Consider the following 11,780-nt stretch of genomic DNA (forward strand, 5'->3'; position numbering starts at 1 on the left):
AGTCTGACATGTAAAAGGGATGAATCTACAGTTGTTCTGGGAGTTAAACTGGTAGCCTCTGAAGAAAAACTTCAGAAAGAGCTATTAACCTGGTCCAAACGTCGTTTTTCTCTCCCCACCCCTCTTCAACATACACACTGAAAGTTAGAGGAGACCACTGAAGTCCAGAGAGCTTAAATCTTCGCAGGCAGAACTATCAGTCCGCCCAATATGACAGCAAGCAGAACGGCGCTTAACACATAAAAGCACTTAGAAGGCAGTGTTCTCAAGGACAAATATTACCTCCATGCATATGTGTAACAAGAGTTACTGCAGATTGATACATTTCATGCATGACTTTTATTGGTTGGCCTGAGAAGGGATTTTCAGAGTTGCAACAATTGTTTCCTTCTAATAATACATTTATCCACTTCTAGTGGAAGCAAGCAAACAGGAGTCCAGTAAAGAGAACTGTGGCCCAGTGAATATAACACGAGGTCTCAGCTGTAGAGCCTATGTGGCTTCATTGTCTAGTTTTGAGCGTGGTTTTCAAATTCTCTGGTCCTCAACTGCTTCATCGTTCATATTGTGTGATGAGATGCTTTCTACGACTCTCTCAACCCTCAGTCTATGTGCCACTATGATACAATACTAAAGTATTGCCCTTGAGCTACTGCATCTACAAAGGGTTAGAATCCCAAGTTAGAAACAAATTGGAAGAGAGCAAATCATCCTTCGAGGATTTTTTGAGTGTCACGTGCCATGTAATGTGCCAGGCATCTGAAATGCAGAGGAGATAAGAAAAGGACACTATCCCACCTCAATGAGAAAACAGCCAGAGAGAGACCCAAGCAAGTAATTACACGGCAGAGAGGTGAACAGTGAGGGAGGTGTGCATAGAAGCCGGAGAGGTAGAGATGAGGTGGCTTACAGAAATTAGGAAAGGCTTTGCTGGGTTGGAGTAGATGACAGTCGACTTTAGATTTAAATGATACATATGAGTTGAGCGCTGAGGAAAAGTAAAGGGTGCTACATGTACCCCCCAAAAATCACATTTTAAATTGCCTTATACTTTTAAATAAATACTACAATCAGCATTTACTGTAACAAAAATAATTTATCAGGCCATCTCACACAGTTTTCAACGTTGATGAAGAAAAAAATTAAGTCAATATCCTTTTAATAAAGATTATTTAACGACTGGAACATTGTGAAGGGCATATATGAACATATCATGAGTAGAGGCAGCACGTCACTCGGACAAAAACCTAACAGGGAATTTCAGACACCCCTGCCCAGCCTAAATGCTATACAGCACCTGGCAGACAAGGTGGCAAAGCCCCTATAAAGAGTGATGATTCACTAACATGACATAAATCAAGATTTTAACTCACCAAAAACTAACATTTTGATTTAAAATCACAAATCAGTGCCATTAAAATGCATCAGCAGACCCCAGCACATGAGTAATGAGATCAAATCAACTCGTATCTTGTGACCAAAAGGAAAAGCTGGTTTTCTAAATGGTAATTCAGATTGGACAAATAACACACTGTATCAAGTTTTAGAGCCCTAGGCCATATTTTGCTAAAAACAAAGGTACACTATGCATGACTAAAGAAAACACAGCAAGTGAAAATCAGAGCAATTAATTTCCCATAAAAAAACCATCCCTGCTATGATTTGCTCACAACACACAACCTTTTTTTGCATCGTACAATGAACTAAGTGTGTAATAACTTGCATATTTCACTAAGATGTAATATCCTTCAAAACATCCTTAGAGTGAAAGTTTTCCAAAGAAATTATTGATCTCTGGAATGTCTCGTGTTTTAAAATTACTGACAAATCCTTTCCTATTTTCTTTGCAGTTAGAAATAATTCTTCTTGATCACCAGAGTGTAAAGAGGTGTAAGAGTACAAAGACTGAATATATTCTTAAAGACAAGTGTCCCAGTTGACACGACATTTCCCACGATTTTCCCAAAACAATAATTAGGAGAGCTGTCACTAGGATCCTAAAAATGTATGTAAGAAAACAGTTATTAGTTGGCATCAGTTTAGGATAGCAAGAAATTTCCTTAAGTGCTCTTTCAAATACTTTTCAGTTAATTCGTCTCACTACTGGTGGAGCCTTTTCTGTTTCTTTCCAAAATCCAGGAATCTTTTCTCAGGTGGATCTGCTTCACTGCAGATATGTTTGGTACACTGACTTTATATGTCAGGGGCAGTAAGTAGCTCTCTTCTGTTTTCTTTCACTGGCACTTTTGTGGCTGCTCAGTCACTGACCTCACCTTGGTGGAAAGGTGACTAAGAAAAAAGCAATTCCTAATAACTCAAGGAAACCAGTGTTCCCACGTCTGTGGAGAACCAACACGGAGGACCCAGGATCAAGCTGGAGTGGTGCAACCCAAAACGAATAAGGCACCGCACTGAACAACTTCCAGAGGATCTTGTCTCATGCCGAAAATCCTAACGCCGCCAGGAACCGACAGAAATACGGAGCCCTGCCAGAAACGCGGACGAGTAGACTGATGGGTGCAGAGAGCGAGAGATAGGGGAGAGGAGAGACAGTTGAGACAAGGAGCAGAAAGTCAGCCTCTAAATGAGAGAGACACCGAAAGTGTGCGCTCTCAGGGTGGAACATACGGAGACCGAGAGGGAGGGACACATTGAGAGACAAGAGACAGAAAAGGAGGTGGGAAGAAAGAGAGAAACGGGGGGAGCGGGGGAGGGAGAAAGACAGAAATAAAGAGAGGATGGGAGGAAGAAGGCAGAGAAACACTGAGAACGTGAAAGAGAGACAGAACAACAGACTGAGGCACAGAAGCACCAGCGGCAGAGTCAAGCCGGGTCCGAGGTACCGGGACCAGCCCGCTGCGGACTTTCTCCGCCGCGAGGCTGGGTCTCGGGAGGCGTCCAGGGCAGGTGGCTCCGCACGGAGCTGGGGGCCCGCGGGTCCTGCCTCGGCCCTCGAAGGTCCCCCCCGACTCCGAGGCTGCCCTCCGCCTGCTCCCAAGTCCCGACTCCCCGCCTCGGCGCGTCCCTCCTTCCCCCAACTCCGGAGCACGTGTCCCGCCCGCGGCCGCCTCTGCCCCCCGCTTCTCTGCCGGCGCGGGCACGAGGTCCGGGGTTCCCGGCAGAGCCGCCAGCGCACAAAGCGCGGGCAGCCGCCGCCCCACGGCCGCTCTCCTCCCGCCAGCACGCCCGCCCGGCCCCGCGCCCGGCTGCCGCTCGGCCCGCGCCGCCCTCCACCCTCCCGCCAGCTCGGCCGCCCCCCCGCAGGCCAGGACGGCGCCCGCGCGCCCTCCCGCGCGCCTTACCCGCCTCTGCGCCCCGGCGCTTGTGTCCTCGGCGCCGCGGTCCCGGGTCCCCCGCCCGCTCCCGGCGCCCCGCAGGCCCGCGCCCGCTCCGCGCCCCGCGTCCGGACCCGCCGTCAACTTCTGGCCGCCGTGGCTGCTCGGCCGCCGCCGCCTCGGGACTTTTTTTTTTTTCTTCTCGCTCCTCGGCTGCCTCTGGAATTTTTTTTTTTTTTTTTTCACTTGCCCTCTCCAGCTCCCACTAGTGATTGGAGCTTGAGAGTCAAGTACTTAGCGGAGGGATTACACTTCTCGACGCGCTTGGAGCTGCCCCAGAGCCGCCGCCCGTGTTTGGAAGGGTGAGCGGACCTGGGGAGCCCGGTGCCGCCCACCCTTCCGCTGCCCTGCGTCCCCTGCATCGAGGGGGACCCTCCCAGCTCAGTCTGCCTCTCAGAGCCTCACCTCGATTTCAATCACAGATGCTTTCTCGGTCATGCGTAAGAAGGGGTTACCAAAAAGCTAGGTTTGAGGAACAAAAATTCGTGGGATTACTGTACCTCGAGAGCCGGAAGGGGCTCCCAAAGATGGTTGTCTAGCGCAGTAGACTGAAACTCTTCAGGGCCCCTGACACTTTTGAGAAGTTGATAAGACGTTAACGCACCTCGTAAAAAATACAGTTACATGCCAAATTATGCCTGCAGTTCTGGACGAGGAGTGTAGGAACCCTGAAACACAGGTGGGCCTCCTAGGGAAAAGAAATATTTCCTTTCTTCAAATATTTTGAAATTGTCAAAAAAAAGAAAAAACACCTCCCATTTGTATTTGATGAAATTTTACAATTAGCATGTTTATTTTGAAAAAGTATGTACTGTCTTTGTGGTTTCCTTGCTAAATCGTTCAGTGTTGAGATATTTTCTGCAGAGGTAAATATAAATCAAGTTAGTCCACAGTCTTTCAGGAAACTTGGGGAAAATAGTTAACTTTTTAAAATCAGCTATTTTGCCAACTGTATCTCCCAGGGAGACATGTAATAACTTCCAATTTTTTTTTCCTCCCAATGTCTTTCAGCAGCCTATCCTCCAGAATTAACTTCCTCCTTTTGTAAAATTTTTCCATCTTCCAAATATATTGATAAACCCTCTCTAGTCACCATCAAGTGTGTGATTCAAATAATTTAATACAATTTCACTCTGATGCAGTTTTCCAATTTTTTCACATCTATTTCTATTGTCTAATTCTTAGCCTACCATTTTCTTTCAACTCCTCCCTTTTCTTAAATTATTCCTATTACATGATTTTATGTTAAACATTAAATACAATCCTTTGAACGTATAAGAAATTCAATTGTGTAGAAATGTACTTTATGCACCTCCCACTCAGGAGAATGTGGTGCTCCAGGCATTTATTGATGAGTCTGTGAAACGTGGGCACATTTTCCTCAAAGACATGTCAGGGTCCCCACAAAACTCTACTTGCCCCATAACAAATCATGATATTATCTGAACCATGATAGTACCAGGACTAACCTGCATTGTGGTTTCTGGTGCCAGGCCGGAAGAGGAAAGTTCTGTTTGACATAACACTAGAAATTTTCCAAAACGGGTAGCGTTTGTCATTGGCATCCTCTCACCTCTCTTATTCAACCTTCATTCTAATCCTTAGTACCAGTAATCAATTATCTCACTGTCCCCAGAATCCCAAGGTAGAATCCACACATTTCACCCTTACCACCAAACTCTCTCTGCTCCTAAATTACCTTCCTCATTGTTCTCAAATTTCCTATCATCTCCATCTTCTGACATTAACTAGGTTTAAAGAGGAGATCAAGCTGATTGAATTGATCCCCTCTACTGTGTGAATTTCTGGTAACTTTTATTTGACAAATGTATCTTTTCCTCTTAGAGTTTCAATCCTCACAAATTACAGTGAAATAACTGAGACGTTAAAAAAGTTTTGGAGCAGAGAGTGTGTGGGTTGCCCATGTCTTTTCAGAAGCTGTACTAAGAATTGGCTTACCTCTACTCAGCAAATAGCCCTCTAAGCATCTACTGGACATAAGACTAATCCAGAGAGTAGCATTTCAATAGGCAGGGATGAGGAATCTGCGGTATAAGCCATTCAACAATCTACTGTTACTGAGTACCTATGGCATGCCATGCACTGGTGTTTCAGATTTAAATTCTGTCCATCCCTTCTTGAAACCCTTAAGAGACATATATTTTTTAAAGATTCGAATATTATAGGAGAAATACAGTAATCAGTACACGAAAGCACAACTATTGGAGCACAGAAAAAGGAACTATTCTGCCTGGGAATGGCAGGAAAAACTGCATGGAATAGTCCCATTTTATCAGGGTCCTGAAAGATCTTTAGAGACCAAAGAGCCATTAGAAAGAGAATAAGCATTCTAAGTAGAGGGATCAAAATAAAAAAGCATAGTGCATTTAGGGAGCAACTGGTAGCTCAGTGCTTCTACCCAAGTTATGAGGAGAAGGTGCAGCAGATAATCTCAGGCTAAGCAGTGTTCAGGAATGACCTTGTCAGATGGGCCAATGAAATAGGTGTTTCCTTGCTAGGTGATAAGGAAACATTGGAGATTTTTAAACCAAGGAATTATATGGTGGATTAAGACTTTCAGAAGATCATTTAGAAGTACCTGGAGAGGGAGAAATGGAAGCACAGAACCAACTAGGAGTCTGTCGTGTAAAGAGTAAAGATCTGAACCAAGATAGTGACGTGGCTACCGAGATCACTAGCAGACTTGGAAAGCACTTGAGATAGAGCTGTAGAAGCACATTCCTTGGCCTCACAGCCTGGGATGGTGGTGCTTTTAAAGGCCATAGGGATCACTGAGGCAGAAGCTATTGAGGAGAAGAGGAGGCAAAGGCTCAGTTGGGTGGGATGACAAATCTGAGCAAAAGCACAATTTCTCTTTTCGTCCAGTTGTTAAAAGTACATCATCTAAAAGTTCCAAGTATCTCAGGAGAGGACACCAAGGCAGTAAAAGCCAGAGCTCTCATGGCAGGCTTATTTCCCACTGAGGAAGACATTTACCCAGCTCCGCTGGACTCAAACTATTTGGGGAATTTACATGCAGCTAAATAGGACAGACCTGAGAAAGTGATTAGGTGAGCTTGCTTCTCTGCTTTCAGCTTCCCCTTTCTGCAACTGTTTCCTCTTCATCGCTATCCTTACTCTCAATATCTTTCTTTCCCTTTTCCACCTCCCACTCTTCCAAAACTATAAAGGATCTGACCACCATTATTATTTTATCATAAGTCAAGGCATACTATGGTAAGTAACATTCTAGAGTGTGTGCTTTTAAGTTATTTCTCTCTAGATGTGGCATAGAATTCTCTCTTTTGAGATATCTTAGGAATCAGGTGAAAGAAAAATTTCAGCAGAAGAAAAATCTTTTTCTTTCCCCGTGATTCATACTGCCGTGGTTGTCTTAGAACCCACTGCTAATGCATTGACCCTACATACACAAAATAAGAGATTAAGCCTCTCAACTGGTATTAAAATCCTTGCTTGTTAATATAAGAATATAAATATTGGCAAAATGTGTACTTCTATAACACAAGCCAAATTTATTAATTACCCTGTGCTAGGCACAGTACTAAGTACTTCATACATATGAACATGTTGAGGTCTCATAACAAGGTAGGTACTATTTTCTTCCCAATTTTACAGATGAGGAACCTGAGGCACAGAGAAGTTAGATAACATGCTCAAGGCCATGCTACCAAGTGCAAGAGGCAGGATATGAACCCAGGCAGTGTGGCCACAGCACCTCAGGCTTATTCAGTGTACTAAACCACTCTGCAGCAGTGAGAACATTTTTAAGTATCCAATGAACAGACACTAGGCAAAAACACCTAAAGATTTTGAACGTAAGACAATATGTGAGCCACATCCTAGAAAGTATGGAAAAACAAAGTACTTGAATCCTTTATATTTTATTAAACAGTTTCCTAAGTGTCTTAGAAAGCTAGCACCTGGGTTAAAAGCTGGTGATGCCAGAAACATGGGAAGCAACAGGGTCTGTGGCTTTTGAAATGTCCCTCTCTAGGTCAGTATATAATGCCTTTGACTAGGCCCTCTGACAAGTTGTAAACTTCCTGAGGATCCCTTTCCTGTCTTTTATCACTCTCCACAACCATATTTTTTTAAAACACAACTACTTTTGCTAGCTAGATATGAGTGAGTTGAGCGCAGTCAGAATTTTTCACATCGTACAGCAGATTGCATCATAAGGTGGTGAGATTCCCATCTCAGGGATTCAAGCAGAGGTAGAGATGGAATATTATGCAAGAGGTTCCCACAGTGGGCGGGAAGGCAGACCAAAAATCTCTAAGACCCCTTTCTATTGATACTTTCTGAGTCTGTATTTAACATAGGGTGAAAAATTTAAACTATTAGCACGAATACAACATAAATATGATATATATAATTCATATGAATATTAATGTTCATAGTATTAAAATAGCTATTAAATAACTTTAATATTAATATGAATGAATATGTTGATAACTCACTCTGACGCATGTCAGTGATAATCTCACAATTAAAATATAAAAATTGATTCCATAGTTGTATCCTGAAACCTATTTTCTGCTGTTCTCTTTATTTGATTTTATTTAAAACAGCTGTGATTGCATAAGGAAAAAATAACGAATTCTAATTCTGTAACTAGAACTAAATTAATTTTGTCCAATATGTAAGTTCAAGAAAAATAGAATTCCTCAATTGAAAGAGAAATAAGCCTGAAAAAAAAATCTGAAGTAGAAATGCTAAAATGATTTTACTTTCTTTTGCTGTCAACATTGTTCCAATTTTTCTTAATAAAAGCAGTTATAATATCTACCTATTTTTATGCTGCCAAATTATCCAGGGCCTGATGTAAATTAATCCCTTTGAAATCGGATTTGAATACAATGTCATTTCATTTCAATTTTTTAGACTTTCCAGAGCCCAAGCATTTTTTTTTCTGAACTACCCTGACCCATACACCTACATAATTCCTAAAACTGGAAAATCAGGAAAAAATTCTGCAATGAAACTTATAAAAGTTCTTACATCTATTTCTTTGGAGTCTCATGTTCCTGATGACTTTTTCCTTCTAAAGTGATTTGCCAACCTTGGAACTTCTCAGTGTTTTCCTGACTCACAGTATATTTACAGTGTGTATCTCAGGAAGAAATATACAGCAATTATTTCCTTCTGTACTAGAAAAAATAAAAGTTAGGAAACAAAAACATGAAGAGCAAATCTTCAATTAAACTATCTGAAAAGAAAGGGATTTGACTCGTTAAATAAAAGCCTATTTTTTTCCATCATATATTCTTCAGTGAATAGAATTGTTTTAAGCTAATGGAGAAAAGAAGTTGAACCTCCATTCCATAAATTCAGAGCTTTGTGCCTTATATAAATTCATAAAAACTTAACACTGCGTTAATGTCAGAACAATATTGAATATAACTGCATGAACTATAAGGTGACATTTTCGGAAGTCTTATTCTTATTGCCATTCCTAATTATAAGAATATCCTGTGCCTTGAAATGACATACTGTGAAGACATTCATACTGGAGCACTGAAAGCTATACAGATTTCTATACCACAAAATAAAATACCTAGATTGATTACCTCCAGGGCATACTGCAGCATAAAGCCACACAGCCTTCCTTGGGAATCTTCAACAAATCCTGGAGGTTTCACACTGCTATTAATGGAAAGAAAAATGACAGAACTGAAGTCTAAGGAGGAAAGGACCAAAGAGAAAACAAGTCCTCCAAGTAACAAAAACTAGCAGGAATGAGGAAGCAGAAGATCAAGGAGGAAATGTGAAGAAATTACATTATAGGGCTTCCCTGGTGGCGCAGTGGTTGAGAGTCCGCCTGCCAATGCAGGGGACACGGGTTCGTGCCCCGGTACGGGAGGATCCCACATGCGGCACAGCAGCTGGGCCTGTGAGCCATGGCCGCTGAGCCTGCGCTCCGCAACGGGAGAGGCCACAACAGTGAGAAGCCCGCGTACCGCAAAAAAAAAAAAAAGAAAAAAAAAGAAAAAAATATATATTTATACATTCTAAAATATCTCTTTTCTTTCTGGCAGAATTCTGTTTTAACACACAGATAGGATTTGTGATTTTGTCAAGTAGCACTTTTCATTAAGTTGAGCTAGATATTTACATAGTAAATCAGAACACATGAAATGTTGAAGATCTAATTATAACTCACCTGCTTACAAAAATGGTGGGGTTCTCCTTTGCCTACCAAATAAGTCCATGCATCCCAATAAGACCTTTAGGGCTCATCACAATCTGACCTCAGCATCCCATTCCAGCCACATCTCCTGCCAAACATGCCAACCTCATGGACTGCTTGCCAAATATCTTCACACCTCCCACCATTTCTCCTGGCTAGTATACCATCTGGTCCCTGACCACTATCCCTTCCTCATCTGAGGTTCACCTTCTAGACCTTAGTCAAATACCTTTCCTTTCATAAAACATGTCTTCATTTCCCCAGGCATGTTAGTCACATCTTCTCATACTTCTGCATTACCACTCTCATACATTTTATACCTCTTATATTCTTAGCACAGAGCACAGTGCCTAGTACATAATAGGTGTTCCATATATCTTTGCTGTTAAAGGAAGATGAAACTATAAAACTTCACAATTATGTTAGACTCATGAGGCCAGATTTTAGAACCATCTGTAGATTTCCAACTGTATCAGCCACTCAAAGGTCTTTGAAACAACAATCAACATCCCACACGTGGGTTGTATGGGCAGCAGTATATATGGGGTTTTGTTAGGGATTTATAAAAACCAAAAAATTAAGAGGAAAAATTTAAGAGAAGGAAAAAAACACACAAGTTTATGTACTGTAAGGTCAGAGCAAGCAATGACCTAGCACAAGAAATGGGCAGACCAACCTGCAATTTGGGTTGGGTGTGGGATGAGGAAAGCCCAGACGATGGAAGTTCAGTCTGGCATGGGAGTGACCATCTCAGGGGCAAAATTTCTTCATTCCTTGCTCAGGGATTCAAAGACTATTATCTTAGTCCAATCAGGGTGCTAAAACAAAAATACTACAGACTGAGTGGCTTAAACAACACATTTATTTCTCACAGTTCTGGAGGCTGGGAGTCTGAGACCATGGTGTTAGCAAGGTTGCGATCTGGTAAGGCCTCTCTTCCAGTGCACAGATAACTGACTTCTCATTGTACTCTTACATGGCAGAATTGTCCTTTCATCCACCTCATAAAGGCACTAATCCCATTCAGGAAGGCTTCACTCTCCTGACCTAATTACCTCCCAAAGGCCCAATCTCTTAATAGCATTAAAGGTTAGGATTCAACATCTGAATCTTGGGAGGACACAGACATTCAGTCCATAACAACTATTGCCTCTAAATGTTAGAAAACAGCCAGCAAACTCATCATACTGTTGAGAATGTTATCAGATTTTCAAAGCATTCATATCTGAACACAGAGTGTTTCAAGATGTTTTCTGATGCATGTGAAAGCTCCTTCAGGACACCAACACGCAGTTAGTAACCTGGCACATATTCAGGGTTTGTTGAATATGTGAGGAGTGAATGAACATAACATGACAATGTACAATTTCCTAGTGTTTACTGTTTCACGCACCAAGCACTCTTATGGAAGAAAAAGAACAGACTGATTCCTCTCACACACACACTATTATAGGTCAAATAAACTGAAATTTAGGGGTGAGCTGGAATAAAAAGAGCAATAATAGAATGGTATAAATAACAGTACATAAATTATGTACCAGGTACTATAGCATTTACTTTACCTTATTTAATCATGGATACTATTAATACCATCATTTATACAGATGAAGAAAGTGAGGTTTTGAGCAATTAACTTGCTAGTACGCCTTGGAGTGGATATTGAAGCCAGGTTTTTTAGGATGAAGAGTTCACATTCTTAACCAGAACGCCCCCTACCCCAGATCTTCTGAATCCTGCCACACACTAACAGTGCAAGCTGATGCGTGGATTGACTACTTTTTTTTTCCATGAGGATTAGGAGCTTTATTTTTATTTTTAATAGCTTTTTATTGGAGTATAAGTGCTTCACAACACTGTGTTAGTTTCTGTTGTACAACAAAGTGAATCAGCCACATGCATACATATGTCCCCATATCCCCTCCCTCTTGCATCTCCCTCCCACCCTCCCTATCCCACCCCTCTAGGTGGTCACAAAGCACCGCGGTGATCTCCCTGTGCTATGCGGCTGCTTCCCACTAGCTAGCTATTTTACATTCAGTAGTGTATATATGTCAATGCTATTCTCACTTCTCCCCAGCTTCGTCCTCCCACCCCATGTCATCAAGTCCATTCTCTATGGCTACCTCTTTATTCCTGCCCTGCAACTAGGTTCATCAGTACCATTTTTTTTTTATAGATTCTACATATATGCGTTAGCATAAGGTATTTGTTTTTCTCTTTCTGACTTACTTCAC

This window comes from Delphinapterus leucas, chromosome 5, assembly GCF_059928025.1.
Source record: "Delphinapterus leucas isolate spDelLeu-1000000601 "Yukka" chromosome 5, BTC_Dleu_Yukka2, whole genome shotgun sequence".
NCBI lineage: Eukaryota > Metazoa > Chordata > Mammalia > Artiodactyla > Monodontidae > Delphinapterus > Delphinapterus leucas.